This window comes from Salvelinus sp. IW2-2015, unplaced genomic scaffold (genome assembly GCF_002910315.2).
Source record: "Salvelinus sp. IW2-2015 unplaced genomic scaffold, ASM291031v2 Un_scaffold2896, whole genome shotgun sequence".
Taxonomy (NCBI): Eukaryota; Metazoa; Chordata; class Actinopteri; order Salmoniformes; family Salmonidae; genus Salvelinus; species Salvelinus sp. IW2-2015.
The window spans coordinates 98,739-108,942 of NW_019944195.1; the positions used below are offsets into that span (position 1 = coordinate 98,739).

At 40.5% G+C, this 10,204-nt stretch overlaps 1 pseudogene; it reads left to right on the forward strand.

Moving 5' to 3' along the window:
- Positions 1 to 10,204, forward strand: part of LOC112074947 (layilin-like) — a 21,306-nt pseudogene that overhangs the window by 4,370 nt on the left and 6,732 nt on the right.

Genomic DNA, 10,204 nt, shown 5'->3' on the forward strand with positions numbered 1-10,204 from the left:
TGCGAGCAGGCCTTTCTATCGCCTGGCCGAGGTATCCTGGAAGGATATTGATCTCATCCCGTCAGTAGAGGATGCCTGTTTATTTTTTTTTAATGCCTTCCTCACCATCTTAAATAAGCATGCCCCATTCAAGAAATTTAGAACCAGGAACAGATATAGCCCTTGGTTCTCTCCAGACCTGACTGCCCTTGACCAGCACAAAAACATCCTGTGGCGTTCTCATTAGCATCGAATAGCCCCCGCGCATGCAACTTTTCAGGGAAGCTAGAAACCATATATACACAGGCAGTTAGAAAAGCCAAGGCTAGCTTTTTCAAGCAGAAATTTGCTTCCTACACACAAAACTCAAAAAACTTCTGGGACACTGTAAAGTCCATGGAGAATAAGAACATCTCAATAAGAACAACTCAATAAATTGGATGCAGTCTATCACAGTGCCATCCGTTTTGTCACCAAAGCCCCATATACTCCCACCACTGCGACCTGTACGCTCTCGTTGGCTGGCCCTCGCTTCATCCTCGTCGCCAAAACCCACTGGCTCCAGGTCATCTACAAGACCCTGCTAGGTAAAGTCCCCCCTTATCTCAGCTCGCTGGTCACCATAGCAGCACCCACCTGTAGCACGTGCTCCAGCAGGTATATCTCACTGGTCACCCCCAAAAACAATTCTTCCTTTTGCCGCCTCTCCTTCCAGTTCTCTGCTGCCAATGACTGGATTAACTACAAAAATCTCTGAACTGGAAACATTAATCTCCCTCACTAGCTTTAAGCACACAGCTGTCAGAGCAGCTCACAGATTACTGCACCTGTACATAGCCCATCTATAATTTAGCCAAACAACTACCTCTTCCCATACTGTATCTATTTATTCATTTTGCTCCTTTGCACCCCATTATTTCTATTCTACTTTGCACATTCTTCCACTGCAAATCTACCATTCCAGTGTTTTACTTGCTATGTTGTATTTACTTCGCCACCATGGCCTTTTTTTTGCTTTACCTCCCTTATCTCACCTCATTTGCTCATATTGTATATAGACTTATTTTTCACTGTATCATTGACTATATGTTGTTTTACTCCATGTGTACTATGTGTTGTTGTATGTGTCGAACTGCTTTGCTTTCTCTTGACCAGGTCGCAATTGTAAATGAGAACTTGTACTCAACTAGCCTACCTGGTTAATAAAGGTGAATAAATAAAAAATAATGTTTGTACCATGTTTTGGTGCTGCTACCATGTTGAGCTGCTGCAATGTTGTGTTGCTACCATGCTGTGTTGTCATGTGTTGCTGCCATGTTATGTTGTTGTCTTAGGTCTCTCTTTATGTAGTGTTTGTGGTGTCTCTCTTGTCGTGATGTGTGTTTTGTCCTATATTTAGATTTTTAATGCCATCCCTGTCCCCGCAGGAGATCTTTTGCCTTCTGGTAGGCCATTATTGTAAATATAATGTGTTCTTAACTGACTTGACTAGTTAAATAAAGGTTAAATAAAAAATACAATTAAACTTCACTTCCTTCACGTGAGTCTGCTATTAGCCACGCCTCCATCGCTGGGTCTGCTTTAAGCCACGCCTCCATCGGCTGGGTCGGCGTTAAGCCACGCCTCCTCTGCTTACATGGAATAGTTAATATAAAAAAGATAGCGGTGTGTAACTTTACGTTTGTGTGTTACTGTGTGTTACTGTGTGTTACTGTGTGTTACTGTGTGTTACTGTCTGTTACTGTCTGTTACTGTGTGTTACTGTCTGTTACTGTCTGTTACTGTGTGTTACTGTCTGTTTACTGTGTGTTATTGTGTGTTACTGTCTGTTACTGTGTGTTACTGTGTTGTTACTGTGTGTTACTGTCTGTTACTGTCTGTTTGTCTTGTTACTGTGTGTTACTGTGTGTGTTACTGTGTGTTACTGTGTGTTACTGTGTTAGTCTGTTACGGTGTGTTACTGTCTGTTACTGTCTGTTACTGTGTGTTACTGTCTGTTACTGTGTGTTATTGTGTGTTACTGTCTGTTACTGTGTGTTACTGTGTGTTACTGTGTGTTACTGTGTGTTACTGTGTGTTACTGTCTGTTACTGTCTGTTACTGTGTGTTACTGTGTGTGTTACTGTGTGTTACTGTGTGTTACTGTGTGTTACTGTGTGTTACTGTGTGTGTTATGGTGTGTTACTGTGTGTGTTAATGTGTGTTACTGTGTGTTACTGTGTGTTTACTGTGTGTGTTACGGGTGTGTTACTGTCTGTTACTGTGTGTGTTATGGTGTGTTACTGTGTGTGTTACTGTGTGTGTTACTGTGTGTTACTGTGTGTTACTGTGTGTGTTACTGATGTGTTACTGTGTGTGTTACCTGTGTGTTACTGTGTGTTACTGTGTGTGTTACTTGTGTGTTACTGTTGTTACTGTGTGTGTTACTGAGTGTGTTACTGTGTGTGTTTGTTCCTGCGTGTGTGTGTTAGGAACTGGCACTGGGACGAGCCGTTCCTGTGGTTACGAGGTGTGTGTGGTGATGTACCACCAACCGTCCGCCCGCCCGGCTTCGGAGGACTCTCAATGTTCCAATGGAACGACGATAACTGTGACACAAAGAACAATTTCATCTGCAAGTACACTGCAGGTAACACACACACACACACCACACACACACACACACACACACACCCACACACACAACACACACACACTCAAATTAAATGTATTTACTGTATATAGCCCTTCTTACATCAGCTGATATCTCAAAGTGCTGCACAGAAACCCAGCCTAAATCCCAAACAGCAAGCAATGCAGGTGTAAAAGCACACACACACGGATGATAGTACACAGCAGTTACCCCTCAGAGCCTGGTTCCTCTGGTCTACCCAGTACAAGCAGTAGGGACTGGTCGCCCTCAGAGCCTGGTTCTCTGGTCTACCCAGTACAGCCAGTAGAGGACTGGTCGCCCCTCAGAGCCTGGTTCCTCTGGTCTACCAGTACAGCCAGTAGAGGACTGGTCGCCCCTCAGAGCCTGGTTCCTCTCTACCCAGTACAGCTAGTAGGACTGGTCACCCCTCAGAGCCTGGTTCTCTGGTCTACCAGTACAGCCATAGAGACTGGTCACCCTCTCAGAGCCTGGTTCCCCAGTCCTGCGGTCTACCCAGTACAGCAGTAGAGGACTGGTCACCCTCAGAGCCTGGTTCCTCTCTAGGTTTCTTCCTAGGTTTCCTTCCTTTCTTGGGAGTTTTTCCAAGAGCCACCGTGCTTCTACATCTGCATTGCCTGCTGTTTGGGGCTTTAGGTTGGGTTGTTGAATAGCACTTTGAGACATCTGCTCATGTAAAAAGGGCTTTATAACTGATTGATTGTGTGTGTTCCAGAGAAGGCTCCTGAACCCTCCCCCAACACTGCACACCCAGGTAACAACACTACTTATAGGGTCTGCATAATTCATGGTATTAATGAGGTCTGAATATCATGGCATTAAGAGTGTCTGAATATATGATGGCATTAATGAGGTCTGAATATTAATAGGTACACTACATGACCAAAAGTATGTGGCACCTGCTCGTTGAACATCTCATTGCAAAATCATGGGCATTAATATGGAGTTGGTCCCCCTTTTCTGCTATATAACAGCCTCCACTCTTCTGGGAAGGCTTTCCACTAGATGTTGGAACATTGCTGCTATAACAGCCTCCATCTTCTAGGAAGGCTTTCCACTAGATGTTGGAACATTGCTGCTATAACAGCCTCCACTCTTCAGGGAAGGCTTTCCACTAGATGTTGGAACATTGCTGCTATAAAGCCTCCACTCTTCTGGGAAGGCTCTTCCACTGATGTTGGAACATTGCTGCTATAACAGCCTCCACTCTTCAGGGAAGGCTTTCCACTAGATGTTGGAACATTGCTGCTATAACAGCCTCCCTCTTCTGGGAAGGCTTTCCACTAGATGTTGGAACATTGCTGCTTAACAGCCTCCACTCTTCTGGGAAGGCTTTCCACTAGATGTTGGAACATTGCTGCGGGACTTGCTTCCATTCAGCCACAAGAGCAATAGTGAGGTCGGGCACTGATGTTGGGCGATTAGGCCTGGCTCGCAGTCGGCGTTCCAATTCATCCCAAGGTGTTCTATTGGGCTGAGGTCAGGGCTCTGTGCAGGCCAGTCACGTTTTTTCACACGATCTTGACAAACGATTTCTGTATGGACCTCGCTTTGTGCACAGGGGCATTGTCATGCTGAAACAGGAAACTGTTGCCACAAAGTCGTCTAGAATGTCATTGCTGTAGAATTACAATTTCCCTGAAACTAAGGGGCCCGAAACATGAAACAGCCCTACACCATTATGTCTATATATAGACATAACTAAATGACTATGAGTAAGATATATCTAATGATATGAGTATAGATATAATACAAATGGACTATGAGTATAGATATATATAACTAAATGACTATGAGTATAGATTATATATAACTAAATGACTATGAGTATAGATATATATAACTAAATGACTATGAGTATAGATAGATATAACTAATGACTATGAGTATAGAGAGATATAACTAAATGACTATGAGTATAGATAGATATACTAAATGACTATGAGTATAGATAGATATAACTAAATGACTATGAGTATAGATAGATATAACTAAAGACTATGAGTAATAGATAGATATAACTAAATGACTATGAGTATAGATAGATTAACTAAATGACTATGACTATAGATAGATATAACTAAATGACTATGACTATAGATAGATATAACTAAATGAACTATGACTATAGATAGATATAACTAAATGACTATGAGTTATGATAGATAATGAACTAAATGACTATGACTATAGATAGATATAACTAAATGACTATGAGTATAGATTAGACATAACTAAATGACTATGAGTATAGATAGAATAATACTAAATGACTGAGTATAGATAGATATAACTAAATGACTATGAGTATAGATAGATATAACTAAATGACTATGAGTATAGATAGATATAAACTAATGACTATGACTATAGATAGAATATAACTAAATGACTATGACTATAGATAGATATAACTAAATGACTATGAGTATAGATAGATATAACTAAATGACTATGACTTTAGATAGATATAACTAAATGACTATGAGTATAGATAGACATAACTAAATGACTATGAGTATAGATAGATTAACTAAATGAACTGAGTTAGATAGATATAACTAAATGACTATGAGTATAGATAGATATAACTAAATGACTATGAGTATATATAATTATAACTAAATGACTATGAGTATAGATATAATATAACTAAATGCTATGAGTATAGATAGATATAATAAAGACTATGACTATAGATAGTAACTAAATGATATGAGTATAGATAGATATAACTAAATGACTATGAGTATAGATAGACATAACTAAATGACTATGCGTATAGATAGATATAACTAAATGACTATGAGTATAGATAGATATAACTAAATGACTATGAGTATAGATAGATATAACTAAATGACTATAGTATAGATAGATATAACTAAATGACTGAGTATAGATAGATATAACTAAATGACTATGAGTATAGATAGACATAACTAAATGACTATGAGTATAGATAGATATAACTAAATGACTATGAGTTATAGATAGATATAACTAAATGACTATGTATATATGAGTATAGATAGATATAACTAAATGACTATGTATATATGAGTATAGATAGATATAACTAAATGCCTGTGTATATATGAGTATAGATAGATATAACTAAATGACCATGTATATATGAGTATAGATTATATAAACTAAATTACTATGTATAAATGAGTATAGATAGATATAAATAAATGACTATGTATATATGAGTATAGATATATATAACTAATTACTATGTATATATGAGTATAGATTATATAACTTGACTGAGTATAGATATGATATAACTAAAATTACTATGTATATACTGTTGAATTCCAGAAACTTTACATACACTTAGGTTGGAGTCATTAAAACAAATCTTTTCAACCACTCCACAAATTTCTTTGTTAACAAACTATAGTTTTGTCAAGTCGGTTAGGACATCTACTTTGTGCATGACACAAGTAATTTGTCCAGCAATGTTTACAGACAGATTATTTCACTTATAATTATTTGTATCACAATGGTCAGAAGTGTACAAGTTTACATACACTAAGTTGACTGTGCCTTTAAACAGCTTGGAAAATTCCAGAAAATTATGTCATGTCATTAGAAGCTTCTGATAGGCTACTTGACATCATTTGAGTCAATTAGGTGTGTACCTGTGGATGTATTTCAAGGCCTATCTTCAAACTCAGTGTCTCTTTGCTTGACATCATGGGAAAATCAAAAGAAATCAGCCAAGACCTACAAAAAATTGTTAAACCTCCACAAGTCTGGTTCATCCTTAGGAGCAATTTCCAACGCCTGAAGGTACACGTTCATCTGTACAAACAATAGTACGCAAGTATAAACACCATGGACCACGCAGCCGCCATACCGCTCGAAGGAGACGTGTTCTGTCTCTAGAGATGAACGTACTTTGGTGTGAAAAGTGCAAATCAATCTCAGAACAACAGCAAAGGACCTTGTGAAGATTTGGAGGAAACAGGTACAAAAGTATCTAGGTATTGGAGTGGCCATCACAAAGCTCTGACCTCAATCCTATAAAAATTGTGGGTAGAACTGAAAAAGCGTGTGCGAGCAAGAAGGCCTACAAACCTGACTCAGTTACACCAGCTCTGTCAAGAGGAATGGGTCAAAATTTACCCAACTTATTGTGGGAAGCTTGTGGAAGGCTACCTGAAATGTTTGACCCAATTTAAACAATTTAAAGGCAATGCTACCAAATACTAATTGAGTGTATGTAAACTTCTGACCCACTGGGAATGTGATGAAAGAAATAAAAGCTGAAATAAATAATTCTCTCTACTACATTTCACATCTTCAAAATAAAGTGTTTATCCTAATTGACCTAAGACAGGGAACTTTTACTAGGTCTAAATGTCCAGTATTGTGAAAAACTGAGTTTAAATGTATTTGGCTAAGGTGTATGTAAACTTCCAACTTCAACTTTATGAGTATAGAGAGATATAACTAAATGACTATGAGTATAGATAGATATAACTAAATGACTATGAGTATAGATAGATATAACTAAATGACTATGTATAGATAGATTCAGCTAAATTAATGAACATTAATGTTCCTGTCTACAGAGGCTCCTCCCCTGTCTCTGTCACCCCTGCCCACGACCTTTGACACTGAAGAGAAGAGACAGACCCCAGGTACCCTGAGCTCTAACCTATTATTACCCTCAACTTCTTACCGTGTGTGTTTTATGTTGCATGTCTCTGAACTGTGTGTGTCTGTTTCAGCTCTGAACATGGTTTACATAGTTCTGCCCACCATCCCGTTGTTGATGGTGTTACTAATAGCAACTGTGGTCTTCTGCTTCAAGCTGCTGGCTCGACGGTGAGGGGCAACTACTAACTAGCATGAGATAGACTGGTAGTATAGATAGCATTCATTATGTTTGGAGGAAAAAGGGGGAGGCTTGCAAGCCGAAGAACACCATCCCAACCGTGAAGCACGGCGGTGACAGCATCATGTTGTAGGGGTGCTTTGCTGCAGGAGGGACTGGTAGTATAGATAGCATTCATACTACCAGATTGAGAATAATGCATTGACTGATTTAGTGACTGTCTGTTTATTCCAGATGCTCATAGTTTGTCTCTGTGTGTAGAAGGAAGCGGCGTGAGCAGCAGACAGAGGTGTGTCCTAGCGACCCAGGGTCCTGTCCAAGCCAAGCCCAGCCGCCTGACGTCTACAACGTGATTCGCTCCCAGCAGGAGGCCGACCTGGCTGGGACACGCCCCCACACCAAGAACACTTCCTTCTTAGGTGAAAATGTGTTGTTTTACAGGGTCAGCCGTAGAAGTACGATAGCTGCAGTGTAATGTGTTGTTTTACAGGGTCAGCCATAGAAGTACGATAGCTGCAGTGAAATGTGTTGTTGTACAGGGTCAGTGTAATGTGTTGTTGTACAGGGTCAGTGTAATGTGTGTTGTGTACAGGGTCAGTGTAATGTGTTGTTTTACAGGGTCAGCCGTAGAAGTACGATAGCTGCAGTGTAATGTGTTTGTTTTACAGGGTCAGCCATAGAAGTACGATAGCTGCAGTGAAATGTGTTGTTGTACAGGGTCAGTGTAATGTGTTGTTGTACAGGGTCAGTGTAATGTGTTGTTTTACAGGGTCAGTGTAATGTGTTGTTGTACAGGTTCAGTGTAATGTGTTGTGTTGTACAGGGTCAGTGTAATGTGTTGTTTTACAGGGTCAGTGTAATGTGTTGTTGTACAGGTTCAGTGTAATGTGTTGTTGTACAGGGTCAGTGTAATGTGTTGTTTTACAGGGTCAGTGTAATGTGTTGTTGTACAGGGTCAGCCGTAGTAGTACGGTGCCCTGGAGAAAATTAAAGGGTTAAATGTGCTTCAATTCTGTTTCTACAGATTGTAAATTAAAGATAAACATTTTTGCTAAGAGTTTTATTATATTATTGATTGATTGACTATGATTTTTTTTATCACCCAGCAGTGCTATTTGCAGAGTCAGCCATTCTGAACCTTTACCAAAAGCATGCCACATATGGACAGTGTTACGAACTGGCTCATAGCCCAAAACAAAGAGGGAGACAATGCAGAGATAAAGAAATAAACAAAATATATTTATTAAATGAAGTTAAATGACTGCAGATGGTGATAATGAGGGGTGTTGAGAGGTGCCAAAACAAATCATAACAAATTACACAAAGAAGCCCCAAAATGCAATTCCAAAAACCGAAAGTGTGACTAGGTGGAGAGTCTTCTCGATGTAATGGGGAAGGTGTATTCATCCCCAGGACACACCCGAGCCCAGGTGTGTTCCATTTCCTGACAACCCTCTCAGCTCCGCCCACCGACATCCTATTAAGGAAAACAAGAGCAAGAGAGAAAATAATTTGGCAGACAGAGTGGGAGGGTCGTCACAACAGTCCCAAAACATATGACTAATGATTCTGTCTCTTTGCAGCAAAATCTGCGGAGTTGGGATGGTTTAATCCCCATATACAGTGGGGAGAACAAGTATTTGATACACTGCCGATTTTGCAGGTTTTCCTACTTACAAAGCATGTAGAGGTCTGTCATTTTTATCATAGGTACACTTCAACTGTGAGAGACGGAATCTAAAACAAAAATCCAGAAAATCACATTGTATGATTTTTAAGTAATTAATTAGCATTTTATTGCATGACATAAGTATTTGATACATCAGAAAAGCAGAACTTAATATTTAGTACAGAAACCTTTGTTTGCAATTACAGAGATCATACGTTTCCTGTAGTTCTTGACCAGGTTTGCACACACTGCAGGCGGATTTTGGCCCATCCTCCATACAGACCTTCTCCAGATCCTTCAGGTTTCGGGCTGTCGCTGGGCAATACGGACTTTCAGCTCCCTCCAAAGATTTTCTATTGGGTTCAGGTCTGGAGACTGGCTAGGCCACTCCGGGACCTTGAGTGCTTCTTACGGAGCCACTCCTTAGTTGCCCTGGCTGTGTGTTGCGGGTCGTTGTCATGCTGGAAGACCCAGCCACGACCCATCTTCAATGCTCTTACTGAGGGAAGGAGGTTGTTGGCCAAGATCTCGCGATACATGGCCCCATCCATCCTCCTCAATACGGTGCAGTCGTCCTGTCCCCTTTGCAGAAAAGCATCCCCAAAGAATGATGTTTCCACCTCCATGCTTCACGATTGGGATGGTGTTCTTGGGGCTGTACTCATCCTTCTTCTTCCTCCAAACACGGCGAGTGGAGTTTAGACCAAAAAGCTCTATTTTTGTCTCATCAGACCACATGACCTTCTCCCATTCCTCCTCTGGATCATCCAGATGGTCATTGGCAAACTTCAGACGGCGCTGGACATGCGCTGGCTTGAGCAGGGGGACCTTGCGTGCGCTGCAGTATTTTAATCCATGACGGCGTAATGTGTTACTAATGGTTTTCTTTGAGACTGTGGTCCCAGCTCTCTTCAGGTCATTGACCAGGTCCTGCCGTGTAGTTCTGGGCTGATCCCTCACCTTCCTCATGATCATTGATGCCCCACGAGGTGAGATCTTGCATGGAGCCCCAGACCGAGGGTGATTGACCGTCATCTTGAACTTCTTCCATTTT